Genomic DNA, 14,363 nt, shown 5'->3' with positions numbered 1-14,363 from the left:
TCTCATTTTAATCTGTTTTCATTTTGTACATAAGATCAATGACAAAATTGCTTCGTGTTTAGTTGAGGCAGTGTAATCTTGATTATTCCTGTAAATCTATCAACTGAGAAAAGATGGGCATATTAATCTGAAAAGATCTGGAAATAGGAGAATTTTAAATTTATTATTTGTAAGCATTTGCTCGTGGAAATAAAGAGGTTAAGCGATGATGAAATGAGGGCTTTTAAAACTTGTTTTCGTTGAATCACTTTGAGTACCTGATTTTATATGGTACTGATATTTTGGATTGTGCTTACTTTTATTTTCTATTATGGATATGTTGGATATGGGTGGGTAAGAAGCATATTATTTAGCCCACATTTTGTTTTCTGTTGTAAAGAAAGGGTCCCATTGGTCTTCTGTAGGAATATTCTGTGTATTTTTGCAGTTATCAGTCCTCAAAAATTGAGGTTTAACTTCAACTCCAAGTATTCATGAGGTCTTAATAAAATATCCATTGTAAAGCTTTTTTTGTTTTTCAAGTTATATTTTATTTTCTTATTCTTTGAAGCTTTGCTTCCTCCCCAGATTTCAATTCCTTTTCACTGTTTTGTACTTTGAATTTGTATATTTGTGTATTGTGTTGGCTCAATATCCTTATTAGATATTTGGGTCCACTTTCAGAGCATAAGAAACATTGATGAACGTGTTTGATTTACTAATTGGTTCCACAGTATTATAGTTTAGATTGTGTAGTTATATTCTTATCTAAGTTAAATAAAGATTTAAACAAGCTAGGTGAGTATGAACTGCTAAGATCTCAGAGCAGTAGTTTCTTACATGTAAAGAACATAGACACAGCAGCAAGGCCTGTTAAGCCCAGGATATTTTAAAACAGAAAATGCAGACTCATCTAACAATGCAGAACTACTAGAGGCTGGATTGTTTGCATGCTTATGTGTGGTTAGGTGAGGAAGTTGCCATAATGTATGTGATAACTTATATTTTCAAGAATTTCCTTGCTGGCAGTTTTATAGTTTTGACTAGATTAAAACAAATTAGTGGTATGAGTGTATTTCAGAGGTCATGTCCAATATATTGCACCAGATAAACTTGAAAAAAGTTCCTCAGTTTGAGTTCTAAGGTGTAATTTAGCCCTATAATGTGGGAAGGATTATAAGTAACTGATAAGTTTAGGGATTTTCTTTTTTTAAAGGACATATGATGTGTGGAAACTTGATTAAGGGCCAGTAGGGTTTTCTGAAGGAAGTATTAAAAAATTAGTAAAGTGAGTCAAAGATTTTCTTCCTTCATTACAGGAAGTAAGAAGTCTAATTTTTCTTTAGTATTTGTCCATAAATCATTATCCTAAAGCCTTCTGGTTCATGTTGCCATCATGATGAAATTACTGTAAAAAGAGCATTGGATTGGGAGTCAGGATTTTTAATGATGTTGAGCACATAATTTATGACTATCTTATTTCCATGTGTACGTTGTACATAATAGCCAGTTGCTTTATTTCATGGAGTATTTGTGAAGATCAAATCAGGTGTGAGAATGATATCACTTTATAAGTGGCAGAGTGATCTGCCCATGGAAAGTATTATTGGCCTACATAAGTAACATTTACATAAAGTACATTGTACATTTGAAGTGTGATTAGAATGTGATACGTATTTCTTGATTGCGAAGTTTGATGGATAACAGTTAAATGGGAATCTTAATTTGACGTTTTTGGTAGAGCTTTTTTGGCTTTTTCTAGGTTGAAGGAAACCTGGCCCCTCTCCTGACTGTGACTTTGCACTCTGCTGCATTAAAGGTCCTGAAACTGCAGTGTGCTTTTATGGTTGGGCTTTTGATTTTGGTTTTGATTTTTTTTTTTTTAATCGCACATCTAAAGTCTAAGAAGATCATCAGTTTAAGTTCTAACAGTAGGAAGTGGATGTTTTTTAATGTTCTAAATGTGTTTAATATTCTAAAATGTCACTTTAAGTTGATTTCATAACAGTGAGCCTACACTGAATATCAAATCCTAGGTCCTCTGAGAGATACTTTGCATGTGTAAGCATTGGTCTTTCAGAAATAGTTCAGAGCTTAGACACCTTCTGGGGGAGTCAACCCTGCCTATTATAGCATCTATTGTTGAGATTAACTTTAAGGTGGACATACAGAACATTCAAGTAGGAAAGTCTTTTAGAAACTTTTCTGAGGACTTTATGAGAGTAAATATAAGTGAAAGTGAAAGGCAAAGAAATATGTATCATGCATCAGTTGGTAACAGCTGTCATATGGTTAGTTGTTGATAACTCACTATCTTTACTAACTTTCTAATATTAATACTAAAAAGTAACAATGGATGTATATTTCATTGTTCTGTATTTATAAATGGAAAACAATAGAAGTGCAAAATCCCTTTGGTTTTCATAAAATTAGGATGAATTAAAGGGTATAGATACATGATGGATATGTATTTTATAATAAGCAAAAATTAGTTACTTTTTAAAAATTTGAGAATAGAGGAAAACAAGCAAAAACCCAATAGTTTACTTATTTATTCATGAAAGGAAAAAAGGGGCCACCAGAGCCTCATGGTGCCCAAATGAGTATGGAACTTGGTCAAGTTTTATGTATATGTTGGCTCTTTCAGGTTCTTCCAGATTTAAGATAAAACAATCTCAGAAAACCAGGATTTTTTCTCAGAATGAAACACCTGGTGAAAACATTGTTTACATATTAACAGGCATCTTAATTTCCCTATGGTGTTTGAATTCATATTGTTGACTCGGGTCATTTCAGACTTTTTATTAAAGGTGTGGCTGGCTTCCTTTAGAGGGAAACAAAAAAAGAGTACTTTTATATTCAAATATGGCAGTGGTTGCTTTTGTTTCCCAATTTGAGGGATGTTACATCATAGAAGGAAACTTGTGAAGAAATTGTGTATTGACTCACTTCTTTATTTATTTTCTAGATCAAAAAGTTAATTTGCTGCATGTCACTGTGTTGATGCCTTTTTCTGGGCATGGGTAAAGTGAAATTACTACTCTGTTCTAGATTTTTTTTTCCAGATACCTATCTTTAGTGATAGATTTCAGTGTTTTTAAATGAAATTCCACTCCATTAGAACTAGGAGAGGGTAACTTACTATAGATAGGTTATGGTTATCTTTGTATCCACTCACATGATGAATATAGTAACAAGAGGCAGGGCAGCCATAGGACCCACATCTGATTGCCATAATTACTGCACTGTGGCCTCATCAAAGCTCTGTTTCATCAAAGTGTCAGTTTTCTACAGTTGACTTCTCATTCCTCAGATGGGAAACATTTTTCTATGACTCCTTTAAGCCCTTTAACTTGTCATCTTCAGAAGATGATTGGATTTGTACTTGTCATATACTGTACTTTAAATTGGGTTTGTCTTTTTATTTTAGAAAAAAAATTTTTTTCTGCTGACTATAAAGTTAGTAACTGGTCACTGAAAATTTAGCAGATACATATAGTTTTGGTTTTATATTTTTTAAATATAATTTTTTTAAATATTCAAATTCAATTTGCCAACATACTGTAATTTTAGTTTTTTATATTTGAAAGATACTCTAACATTTTAATATTGCATATAGATTAATGTAAATAGCATTTTAATATACATATTTGTCTTGCTTTTTAAAATGTATTGATATTTCTCCATGACAGGACATGTTGATCTACTCTATCTTTTTAATGGCTGCATTAATTATAGATATTACAAATTTTAATTTTAATAAATTCACTCTTGGTATACCTTTTGCTTTCTAATTTTATGTTGTAAAAACTGTTCCATCAACCATTCTTACATGTAGGTGTATATATTTTTATACTCGGGTGAGTATTTCTATCAGATAATTCCTAGAAATGAAATGAATAGGAAATGAAAGAGAATTAGTGGGTCACAGTGTATCTGCCTATAAAATTTTGTTGTTAAAAATCACTGAAGGAAGCGAAGCCTGGCTGGCTCAATCAGAAGAACATGTGGCTCTTGAGCTAGGGGTCGGGAGTTTGTGCCTCACATGGGATGTAGAGATTACTTAAAAGTTAAAAGAAATCACTTAAAGGATGATGGTATACATTTCCACTGTTTACAATGTCTGTTTTCCCCTAACTTATTAACCTGTTGAGTCTTTATTAATTGGTTAGGTGTTAAAATAATTTTGCTTCTCCTTTGTTATCTTTGGTATTAAGTTTGAGTATTTTTTTCACTATTGTAAATTTATTTTTATGTTTTCCATAAATTGTTTCAGCATGTTCGTTGCTAAATTTTCCACTCAGTGTTATAGCCTTGTTCTTACTGGCTTATTGGTGCACTTGAAGTGTTTTGAAAACTCTGTCATACATATCACAGATATCTTTCCAGTATATCATTCATATTTATATATAGTGACTTTTGGCAAATAAGTTTATGCTTTTTAAGATCTTTTCCTTTCCAATTTCTGAGTTTGGTGTAGAGCTTAGAAAAATATTTTATTTACCTCAGGATTATAAAGCTATTTTCCATTTTCTTTGAGTCTTTGTGGTTTCATTTTGTATATTTAAATCTTTAGCCCTATTTTACCAAGTGATCTTAAAATTTTATGAAGTCTTATATTAATGCTGATCTTTCACAAGGCAAACAGAAAATGATGTATTGAAAGTCTTTTGTAACATCACATTTATGAAATTTAATGGAGACTGCGATTCCTGAATGATGCAACTTGGCAAAAAACTGATTTTTTTCCTTTGAGAGGCAAGATAGGAGAACAATGAAATTCGCTTTCTTTTTTAATTCAAAAGTATTTTATGTGAAAGTGGCTGTTTTATTTATGCATCTCTTTCATCCTCTACCTTTTACACCAATGGTGGGAAGCTTTTATGTTGTGTTTTAAGCATCCAAAATGGCAGCCAGAACTTAGTTCCATATTCAGAATTACCTGTCAGATCTTTTGTCCTTGATGTTTTTGGAAGGCCATTTAGCTTTGCTTTTGCTTGGTGAAAATATGTTGCAAGATTTATCTACTGTAAAGATTAAAAAGTCCTACAGAAACTTAGTCTTTTTCAAATAAAGGGTTTACTTGATCTTTCTAGCCAGTAAGCTTGAAATCAACCTCTCTAGGGTAGTATTTATGTTTCCCACAGCACAAAAAGGCCTACTGGGTACTAGGGACTCCTAAACTAGGTTTATTTATTGCTAGCATCTGGGGACAGAAATAGGGTCAGCATTGTAAGTGGTTAAAAAAAAAAAAAAAAAAGTATAAACTGAGCCATCACTTAAGATTAGACTACTTTGAAAAAAGAAAAATAAAATGGAAGGTTTTTCCCTCCCACAGTGAACAGCTTGAAGACTCCTTAATTCCTGAAAGAGAAACATTTCTCACCATCTAACTACAGGAGTATTTATGCCAATATTGTTTTAGGTGGGGAGATGGAGAGGGAAAGAGAATTTTAAGCAGGTTCTGTGGCCGGCATGGAGCCCAAGGCGGGGTTCAATCTCACAACCCTGAACTGAAATCGAGTTGGGTACTTAACTGACCTGAGCCACCCAGGTGCCCCTAGTCAAAATAACTTTTGAAATGTGAATTTGCCAGATTACCATAAAGCATAATGTCAGAACCATCTAACTTAAAGTCTTTGATGACTTTTTTTCTTGCATCACTATTTTTTGTTTTCTACGATTTTATTTATTCATGAGAGACACAGAGAGAGAGGCAGAGACCTAGGCAAAGGGAGAAGCAGGCTCCATGCAGGGAGATGCAGGACTTGATCCCGGAACTCCAGGATCATGCCCTGAGCCAAAGGTAGACACTTAACCGCTGAGCCACTCAGGTGTCCTGTATCACTGTTTTTCATTGATGATAAAAACCCATTAGCAACTTAAACGTCCATTAATAGGATAATAAGTTATGATAGATACATAATACATTATGTAGTCATTAAAGTCATTTTAGGGGACACCTGGGTGGCTCAGTAGTTGAGAGTGTCTGCCTTTGGCTCAGGTCATGATTCTGGAGTCCTGGGATCAAGTCCTGCATTGGGCTCTCCATGGGGAGCCTGCTTTTCGCTCTGCCTATGCCTCTTCCTCTCTCTCTGTGTCTCTCATGAATAAATAAAATCTTATTTAAAAAGTCATTTTTAATTTTTAAAACATTAAATAATTTGTTATATGGCTAATTGGAAAAAGTAAGGTAGGGAACTTGTTGACCCCAATGCTTATATAAAATGTTTGGAAGGATATATCCCAGGTGCATTTAAATTAAATTTACAGCAAAAATAAACTGTATGTACTCCCACTGTTGAGGAAGACATTCTTGCCCATGCTTTTTGTTGCCATTATTTATGGTCTCAATTTTACCTGAAATACCCTCCACACTCTTATCTGCACATTTTGCTTCACTTTGCATTTTGCCTAATCAAAGTCTATTTTATGCCCTGAAGGATAGTAATTGTAATAAAAGGATTTAGAATAGTTTTATATAACTGGTGTTTAATACATATTTGCAGAATGAATGTGAATGAATGAATTTATCTTGTTGCCAGAAGGTTGAAGCAACTTAAAGAGGTAGATAAAATGCAGGAAGGTAACAAAAGAAGAGTGAGACAGAGGGAACATAGTGATAGGAATTATAAAATGGAACCAAGGATAAAGATACTCTTCTACCCACAATATACATTACGATGTCTATATTTTTACCAAGGCTAGGTATCATGAGGGAAAACTCTTCTATTACTGAAGCCAGCTGTTCAAGATAAGCCATTTAGTCTAACATTACAATCAGAAAGAAATTTCTACTGATGATTTTTCTAAAGATGCTTGAAAATGTAGTGAAGTATGTGCTTACTAACAGTTTCAAGGAACAAGATAATGAGTTCAGTAGGGCTCTTTTTTAAAGTGACTTGTTAATGTAGATCAGTGGCATCACAACAGTTTATGTTGGGTTGAGGTTAAAGTGTAGCACTTTAAGGAGGGCTGTCTGTGCTACAACAGTTAGAGAGTAAAATGCCTTGGCATAGATCTAGACTAGACTTCACTGTCTTTAATACCAAACTGAGAGCATCTTCAGTATTACATGAGAAAGGCTGGTCTGATAGATGCAAGAGTATCATCATCTATGATTGCTGAAAGTAAGATGAAATGATACAGAAGCCAGCTCCAGCTGGAGACTTCCATCTTTTTTAAAAAATAGATTCTGCTAGGCTTTTGTAAGAGGTCTTTTTAGAGCTGAGGAATACAGTAACCTTGTAAGACCGCTGGGTGATGTTGTATTAGACATCATCAAATTTTCTTTCCTTGCTGCTGGAGACTTTGCTGGGAAGCGCTGAAGAGTGGGTGAAATTGTTAGATAATAGTGGATTTCTTTCTTTTTTTTTTTTTGATAATAGTGGATTTCTTAAGCTTTTCTATTTCGACGTCTTCATTGTGGTTAGTGATTTTAGTGGCTGGCTCTCAATCCCTTTTGAGAATAGGCAACATTAAAAAATATTCATAACTGTGCTAAGTTTAACAGGCAAATTAGGGGTGGGGTTAAAATTGGAGGTTTTTATCAAAGCCTTGAATGTAGTACTAATAAGCAAAGTTATTCAAGGAAAAAAGTAATATAAACTACCATTAGGTACGTTATGCTAAGAAGTAAGAAGTAAATACCGTAGATTCAAGGGAAGGGGAGAGATAATTGTGTCAGATACTGTGATCTAGGAAAACTTTTTGGAGGGCTGAGCCTTAAATATAAAAATCAGAAGAAAGGAAGGAGGAAACCATTCCAGGAAATAGAACTTGAGTAAGTGAAGATGTGGAGGTAGGACTGTCCATTCTGTGTCCTGGAGGCAAACAGCAAGTTTGTCCAGATGAGAGTTCAAGAGGGAGACCTAAGTGATTGGTAGGTTAGAGCCGGTAGTGAAAGCTTCTGAATATCTCCACAGAGTTTGACTTTTTATAGAGAATACTTATTCTCAAGGTCAGGGGGAGACTTTTGAATGGGAAGAAAAAAAAATTGTACTTGGAGTAAGTATTGTTTGTAACCTGCAATCAGTTCATCGTTGTATGTAAGTGTTTAGAGTGGTTGTATATGTTTAGGAAAGAGTTGAAATATGGTACTAGTGATAAGTACCATAATATATAAAATAGCATTGTATTGGTACAAGGAATATAGATCAGTGGAATAGAATGGAGACTACAGAAACTGATTCATAAATCTGTAGAACTTTATATAATAAAAAGTGGCATTTCAAATCATAGAAAGTATGCAATTTCAATAATCAGGACAATTTCTAATACTAAAGGGAAAAAATCTGGATACATAGATTTAAATAGCTAAATGTAAAAGCCAAAATTGAAAAAGTGTTAGTAGACAATATAGGAGAATAATGTTGTAATCTTAGGAAAGACTTTCTAAAGCAAGATATAAAATACAGGTGTTCCTTTTTTTTTTAAGATTTTATTTATTTTTTCATGAGAGACAAAGAGAGAGGGGCAGAAACATAGGCAGAGGGAGAAGGAGGCTCCCTACAGGGAGCCCGATATGGGACTCGATTCTGGGACTCTGGGATCATGCCCTGAGCTGAATGAGCCACCCAGGTGTCCCTAAAATACAGATGTTCTAAAGAACACTTTGTTCTCCATCTTCTATCTTTGACAACATAAAATTTAAAAATATATCTATGATAGAAGAAATTTTTTAAAAATTGAAGCATTTTAGAAGAAAATATTTGTTGTGTTAACAGTGAATTATTTCATGACCCATTTTATAAAGAACTACACATCAATAAAGATAACCCAATAAGAGAGTGTAACATAGGAACATTAGATAATTTACAGAAAAGGAAATAAGGATCACCAATAAACATTGGAGATGTACAATCCCACTAAGTTATCTGGGACATGCAGATTAAAATGAGGAGATCATTCTTGCTCATGAGATGATTAGAAATTAAAGAGGGTTATTTATTACTCTGTTAAGGTTATGGAGAAATAGGTATCCTCCTGTTTTGTAGGAGACCTTCCCTAACCTTGTTTAAAATTTGAATCCCTACCCACCCTCCATTCCCTGCATTCAGTTTTCCTCTTTCATACTTTGTTTTTTTCCCCGGTACTTGCTGTCAACTGGTTTACCGTATATTCTGCTTATTTGTGGTGCTAGAATATGAGCTCTCTTCAGGGAAGGTGTTGGTGATTTAGTACCTCACTGTGCTGTATCCTCAGCACTTGGAATAATTCATGCACGGCACATAGCACTGGCCCAATAAATATATGCTGACTGACTGAATGAATGTGATATTTATGTTCCAGATCAAGGTAGGCTCATTTAAAACATTTCTGTGGGGTTGTTACTGGACAAAAACTAGAGTATAAAAGACATCTTAAAAGTTTTTATTAGTTGAGATCTTGGATTCTTTTCCCTTTCTTAAGATGATCTGGTTTAAACCATGATATCCTTTTGGGGAGGTGAAAGTTCCAGAGTCTTTGAAAAGCATTTAGAAATAGGTTCTTGAAAGCTAGCTGGACTGACTCATCTTTAAAGTACAGCAGCATTTCTTGGGACCTTTGCTAACAGCCCATTGGTTGGCTTGCTTTGGAATTTTGGATGTGTGGGAGAATAATGCCTCCATTCTCCATCCTGTCTAATTCTAGAAGATATGGTGGCAGGAAACCGTACACTTTTCCATAGTAAAATGTAGCTACTCAGGAAGGATGAGGGGCACCATCATATCAGGTAATACTCACTCTAGTTGTACATTATGAGATAAAATTGTTGCTGTGTTATTTCTTTTGACAGCTGCCACCTAAATTATTTTACAGTTACATCTTTAGACTATAACTCCCCTAAATTCAGGCTCCAGCATCTTGCTTGATGTTTTTACTTGGATGTGATCATCACTGTCTCAGATTTAACATGCCCCCAGACAGTTCACTAGTTTTCTTTTCATAACCTACTGCTTTTGAAGCCTTCCTGTCTCAGTGGCAATTTCATTTTTGTATTTGTGTAGCCCAGGAGTCCTCTCTCGCACCTTACGTTCAGTATTTCGGAAAGTGCTATTAGCTGTACCTTCAGAATACATGTGTTACCTGTCCACTTCTGACTGGTCCAAACCCCCATCATCTCTCAGCTAGATTATTGTAGCTTTGTAAGTGACGTACCTGCTTCTGCCTTTGCTCTACCTTCACAATGCTGTCTCAGTAAGGCTACCAGAGTGCTGTTTCTTTCCTCATAATTCTTGTGACTTTTAGTTTATCTCAGAATAAAAAGCTTAAAAAAGGCTTAGGATCCGTAAGGCCCTACATGGTCCATCCCTGCCTGTTAGTGCTCGGTTCTTGTCTCTTCCTGCTTTCTTGCTAGGCCACTCTTCTCTACCACACAGGCTTCCTTGCTGTTACTCAGAGATGCAGGCAGGCTTCATTCCAACTTTGTACCTGCTGTTTGGTCAGAAACGCTCTTCCACCAGTTAACTGCATAATGATTTCCTCACCTATTCAAAATAGATGGTAAGATATATTTTTTTAATGAAGCTTTTCCTATGTTTTTAAAAATGAAAAAAATAAAAAATAAAAATGAATCCTCTCCAACCCAGCATTTTCTGTGCTACTCCCCTTTGTTTTGTCCATACTAGGAAATAAACCATCAAATACACCTAGCTGTTTATATTGTTGATTGAATGTCTCCAGTGTGGAAAATGAAATGCACAGAACAACTGAGATGATTTTAATTCAGGTTATTACAATATGGAGAAAGTTCATTAATGAGAAACATCTCGGAGAAAACCAAGGGGTTTTATAGGGACAAGTAAACAAGGGAATCATGAGGAAGGATGGAAATGACTCTTAACTGCGTTTTGTGAGGGCAAGTTGGTCCTTTGCAGTTAGTCATTTGTCAGAAGACAAAGCAGGACTGGGAGATTTTTTCAGTGTTTCTTGCTTTTGTCTAGCACAGGGCCCAGGTAAAGTTCAACATAGTTCTACTACGAATAGAATTTAAGCCCCAGGAGGTAAGACTCCTATTTGTTTTGAATCTTGGTGTATAGCATTTTCAATACCTAGCAAGTGCTAAGACCTCAGTAAATGTTCAACAGATGGATAAAGGAATGAATTTAAAATGTTATTCACCGTAGGCCTCCTGTTTGCTGAAGAATTTGATTATACCAGTGTAGAATTGGACTTTTCTGCTGTAAGTAGCTTCATAAACGAGATGAGACTCCATGGAATCCTGTTATCACCAATGTGTTATATTCTGTGTTGAAATCATGTTTGTAATGATTATTGTCATTCTCTTCCATAGGGTTCTACATATAAAATCTTATGTGTTGTGAAGAAATATTCTTTAAGATTTCTTAAGAAGTGAGAGTCAATATAAATAATGTCTCCTGTTCTGAAATCTCTTATTCTGGGACTTCGGGTTTTATCTTGAAGGCAGTGTGATTCAGAAGTTTAAATGAGCAGATTTAAGTTTTAGAATAAACTTAGTGTAGTCAGCCTTATGTAGGAGTGACTTGAAGGAAATTGATTGCTGGTAGAGATCCATTAGGGAACTGTTACTGTAATTGAAGTGGGAAATGATGAAGTTGGGTTATGCAGTGGAAGTGGGGAATGGATAAGGAAGGAGTTAGACTTGGTTGGAATTTTGGGTCAAGGTGGGGTTTGAATTATCCTAAATCTAGGATTTTTGATCTGATATTTTGTGGCTTTTCCTTATAGCCAGATTGTTTTTGGCTGATGCTTTTCTCAGAAACCAAAGACAGGAAGAACAGCAGGAAGTGATTTTAGTTTTGTAGAGATTATATTTGAATACCCAAGAAACCTAAGCAATTATGGATATGTATGACTGATTAAAGAAACTACTCAGGAATGAAAGGAAGCCTGAGTGTAGAAAAGTGCTTCAAGCTTAATTATCTTCATAAGCCACCCTTAGCTTTATAACTTTGTATTTTTTTATGCCTTGTAACTTTCCATAAACTCTGCATATTTCTGAACTATTAGTAAAGCTAATAATTAAGGGTTTGTGCATTTACATTTGGTCAAAATAACAAACCTCATGGGTTCCTCTAGAATCTTGAGTTCCTTGAGGAACACTTAGACTTGTGTTACTTACTGCATCATCATCCAGAAGTCTTTACCTTTCTTCTTTTTGAGTGCCTAATATGTGTCAAGCAATGTGCTGTGTGTTGGGAATATATAATAGGTAAATAAGTAATTACAGCACAGCGTTCTCTTTCAGGTAGTAGATTAGGGAAAATACTAGTCTTTGGGGATGGTGTCAGGGAATTGTTCACAAAGGAAGTAATGCATTAGCTGAGATACCAAAGGTGGGTACAGGAGTTTGGGTTGAGGTAATGGGATAGGGAACTGATTAGAATATTTGCAAAAGCCCTGGAGTTAAGGGAAAGCCAAACCTTTTAAGGGAATCAAAATCATGAGGGGAAAGGGAGTGGATGGAGAGAGGATGAGGTGTTAGAGATAAAGCATTAGCCATACAATGCCTTTGAGCATTATCCTAAAGACCATATGAAAATCTTAACATTTAAAAAAAAAAAAAGAAAATTTTAACATTTTAAAGAGGTAATATAATAAAATTATCATTTTAGGAAGATCACTGTCAAGTGGGGAAGTTCAGATACAATGGCAGCTTTTAGAGTCAGTGTGTCTAAAGTGGGGCTCAGAAATTTACTTTTTTAAAGTTTTAATTGCAGTGCACCCAACGTTTTGAGAACTGCTGACTTAAAATGATTCTTTAGTAGGGCTGTGAATTTTACTTATCCAAACTGTTTCTGGTGTTGTGTTCTTTTTCTCCTTTGGCCTAGATGTCAAACTTGTTCTTCCTTCAAGATGAGTAAATAAAGAATTAAACTGGGCCCTGATTTAAGTGAGCTCTTTGATTTGAAAAACTCAGTTATGCAAAAGTCATCTCAATTCAGCATTGTATATAACCTTATTTTGAATTGTTGGCATTGTTAATTTCATCAACTGAGCTGTTAGATTACTTTGTTGGAAAACAAAAGCTAGGAATTTATCTGTTTAAAAGAACTGTTTAATGGAAATTACTTAGAGAAGGGTAGGAGATAAACACATTAAATATCTCTGATTGGGTTTGGTAACCCACAAATTTTGGAAGATTATTAACAAAATAAAGCTGGTAAATCTCAGGGATGAGATGGAGCATGAGAATGTGGGCTTCAGAGGAAGTTAATTACCATCTTCCACATGGTGAAGAATGCTTTTTAGGCTTCAGCCAGCTTTCCTTCTTGTTCCATATAGAATGGTTTTTCTGGTTAAACCAGAAACCTGGGAGTTCTCCTACCAATACTCTTTTCCTCTTCTATATTTAGTTATTCAGTCCTTTTTAAAAAAAAAAAAAAATCTTTCATGTTTTCTAAAATCATTCCCAATTTCTCCCCCTCGTCAGTCTTGGTTAAATGTAGGCGCTCATCTTCTCCAGGGATTATTGCACTGATGGCTTGTATCCTGCAGGTTGAGGGCTCTTGAATTGCTTCCTCATCTTAATATATGCACTTTTAAAGATTCCTATCTGATACTCTTTTAATATTCCACTCATGCTGGATTAGTGCCTTCCTTAGAATGTTCATACTTGATTTTTTCTGCCTTTGTTTTTGTTCTGTGATGCTTTTTCTGTTCTTTTGGGAAACCCTTCCAGTGTCTTTTTTTTTTTTTTTTTTTTTAACGAGGAAACTATTTTTTTGTAATAACTCTTAATGCGAGAGAGCATGTCTAAAAAACATTGCAACCTTATTTATAAAGCCTTCTTTGACCATTCTCCTTTCCTCTTGCTAAGTTAATTACTGTCTTGTGTAGTCTCATACATCAACCAATAATTTTCAGATTATTATTAAAAAAATGAAGTACAAATCGTAACATATCATAAGTTTTTTTAAACTCATGAAAACTGGTTCATGAGGCATTGGGAGTTATATATTCAGTTTAATAAGGAATACTGAAATAAAATTGCTAAGATATACAATTGGTTAATACTCTGTAGGGTATACAGACTATAACCTTTGGGGTAGTCTTCTCTACTGGAAAGAAAACATTTATTGCACTGTAGTAGTTTACCTTTAGATTTGTAGTTATAAACTGCCTGGGCCCTAATCAGTTGTAAGTAGGAAATCAGGTAATTGGTGATCTCAGGTAACTTATTAGAAAATGCTCTAACATGACTGTAAAAGTGATACAGTCATCTTTATATCTTATTTTAGATTTTGAATAATTTTTCTGAAAACATGCTAATTTTTATATCATTTGTGACTTAAGGACCTTCTCATTTTGTTATTATTCTTTGGAGGTAAGGGTAGGGGCAGAAGGAGAGAGAGAGAGAGGGAGAGAGAGAATCTTAAGCAGGCTCCATGCTCAGTGCAGAGATGATCTGCGCTGAAATC

General features: G+C 34.7%; 2 protein-coding genes across 2 annotated transcripts in view; both read left to right on the top strand.

The window, feature by feature from the left end:
• Positions 1-14,363, top strand: part of CCPG1 (cell cycle progression 1) — a 39,749-nt gene that overhangs the window by 1,649 nt on the left and 23,737 nt on the right. The window lies entirely within an intron of this gene.
• Positions 1-14,363, top strand: part of DNAAF4 (dynein axonemal assembly factor 4) — a 95,270-nt gene that overhangs the window by 77,456 nt on the left and 3,451 nt on the right. The gene's annotated exons all lie outside the window — the stretch shown is intronic.

This window comes from Canis aureus, chromosome 32 (assembly GCF_053574225.1).
Source record: "Canis aureus isolate CA01 chromosome 32, VMU_Caureus_v.1.0, whole genome shotgun sequence".
Taxonomy (NCBI): Eukaryota; Metazoa; Chordata; class Mammalia; order Carnivora; family Canidae; genus Canis; species Canis aureus.
This window is presented reverse-complemented; position numbering and strand designations above follow the sequence as displayed.